Here is a 2,362-nt window from a genome sequence, read left to right as displayed (position 1 = left end):
TGTCCTAGTAGCGACGCGTTCGTTTCCCGTCACACCGATCGAAGTTATGATCGCGCAATCCAGGTTTGTGTCCTGCCTCATTTTGCGTTTCATCAAGAATTCTATTATGTTCCCCTCCTAGGAGTTAGTACAGTATCTCTATGATGGGTATTGAGAAAATGTAAGGTGCTACGGATTCTGAAATAGCCAACAACAAAATGGGTTTTGTAATTATCAATTTTCTTGTCTGCACATACAAGGTGCCCTAAATTAGTAAAAAAAATCGCTTATAATAAATGATAGTTTTTTAGTTGTGCAATAAATGATATTGGAATATGTTAAAGGGAAACACTTTGTATCAGTAGTTTGATAGAAGATTTTCATCAGACGGGTCCTCCTCCAATGATTCTTATTTAATCTGACAACCTATATTTCTATCTGACCCGACAATTAAGCACTAGAAATTATTCTTTCTGAGTAAATCTCTCTCCTCGACCGACCCCACCCCTGCCCGTCTCGCAACCCACGGGCGACTCCATCCCCGACGAGGAAGCTCACCACGGCTACCTCCGTCATGAACCTGCTCCGCACCACATCTCCGCCATGCCTACAGTTGCTCCACGTCGCTGGTGCGACGTCCCGCCCCCGTCTACTCCACCCGACTGCGTAACCCCATCTCCGCCGCGAGCCCCAGCCAGATCCTGCTCCGCCTCCATCCCTCCTGCCGCACCGGTGTGGCTTTTTGGGACGGCAAAGAAGCTACACGCACATCCCTTATGTGGTCCCCTGGTATGTACTCATATGAACTAGGGTTTGGTTCATCTCCTGCTTGATTCCCTTTTAATCATTGGATTTGATTTGGGTTACATTGGACGCAATGCTTGCATCAATGGATTTTGCTGAGTGTATCTATATTATGACCGGTGTGTAATGGTTCACTATTTCATCTATGAATTTCGATATAATTTTCATGCTTCTATACATGTTCAGATCTGTCCCCAACTACTATCTCCGTGCTTCCTAGTTCTGTATCATCTAAATTGCTATATAGATCACCCGCAAAAAAATAAATTTCTATATAGATGCTTCTGGATCCTATATATTTTACTTCCAAATGCCAAAAAACATGGATTAAGCGTTCATAGTCTCGTTTTTCGGAGTTGACGGCAGTACGTGTGGTGGATTACAGAAAGTATATTGATATTGCATTGATATGGTGCTTTCAGAATTTACACGCTTCATATATATCATAATTGTGCTTCATTGTCGTGTCAAGTTTGCTTCATAGTTCATTGGCATCATAGTTGTGCTTCCTCACTGTGTACAATTTGCTTATTTTTCATACTTGAGCTTCTATGCTATGGTAGTTTGCTTCGTATTTTGTACTTCTGCATCTACGGTGTGTACAGTTTGCTCCATTTTCGTGCTTCATATTGTTCTGTAGGTGTCGTGTTTTATTCAAATCAGTCAACTCGTCCATCATACATTGTTGCAACCCCAATGGGAACTGAAAAACATGCTCTGTGACAGTGAGATGGACATGGCCCTGGTTGATGTTGGGCATGGTGTGCATCATGAGATTGAGCATCTTATGTCTTGTGTTCTTGTCATCAACATGGAAGCAAACTAGCAAGGACCACACTTGGTGGCCACAGGTCAATAACGTCGGCCACTCAATGGTGCTACCCTCTCTGCTCCTTGCCTGATCTCTCTGTAGTTCACCGGCAGTGACATCCGTAGATTTGTGGAAGAAAAGGATGCATCAAAGCATGGTTTGTAGCGTTGGAAACATGACTTGCTTATGATAGAAGCAAATTGAGCAGATTTGTATTACTTGGAAACACGCCCCTATTGTTCTTGAAGCATGTGCACACAAGATAATGGTTCTTGTTTTAATGGAAAGAAGGTCTTATTTGCTTAGAAGCAATTCTCTAGTCTGCCCAAACAAGTATTTGATTATTTTGATGTGAAAATACAATTCCAATTTAGAATTGCAGTGGCAACATTTTTTTTGTTGCAAACATTGGCAACACATCTGGGAAAACCTTTTTGGATTAAGAAAACCACACGGAAGAGGAAATTCATTTTGGAAGCAAATAACGGAAATACTAATTCATTGGACGCAAATATATGCCATATTGAAGAACATTTCAAGACAATTTGAAGCATATATTCTCTAGATGGAAGCAAATATTACCTCGGCATATGCGACAAATATTCTTACATAGAGACAAATTTCATTTGCACTGGAAGCAAATGATATGAACCTTTTCTTTTGAATGTTTTGATAGATCCAAGCAAATTTTAGTAACAAACAAGGAAATCAAGTTGTTGAAACAGATTTTCACTTCATAAGAAGCCAACAAAATCATTACACTGGACA

General features: G+C 40.7%; 1 long non-coding RNA gene across 1 annotated transcript; it reads left to right on the top strand.

Annotated features, from left to right (window-relative positions):
• The first annotated feature begins 442 nt into the window (after window positions 1-442).
• Window positions 443-1,970, top strand: LOC123150811 (uncharacterized). The gene is made up of 2 exons (XR_006475363.1): window positions 443-768; window positions 1,510-1,970. It is a non-coding gene; the product is annotated as an uncharacterized lncRNA (long non-coding RNA).
• The last annotated feature ends 392 nt before the right edge of the window (window positions 1,971-2,362 follow it).

Source organism: Triticum aestivum, chromosome 7A, assembly GCF_018294505.1.
Source record: "Triticum aestivum cultivar Chinese Spring chromosome 7A, IWGSC CS RefSeq v2.1, whole genome shotgun sequence".
Lineage (NCBI taxonomy): Eukaryota > Viridiplantae > Streptophyta > Magnoliopsida > Poales > Poaceae > Triticum > Triticum aestivum.
The sequence above is the reverse complement of the archived record's forward strand: the minus strand, read 5'-3'. Positions and strand labels throughout refer to the sequence as shown.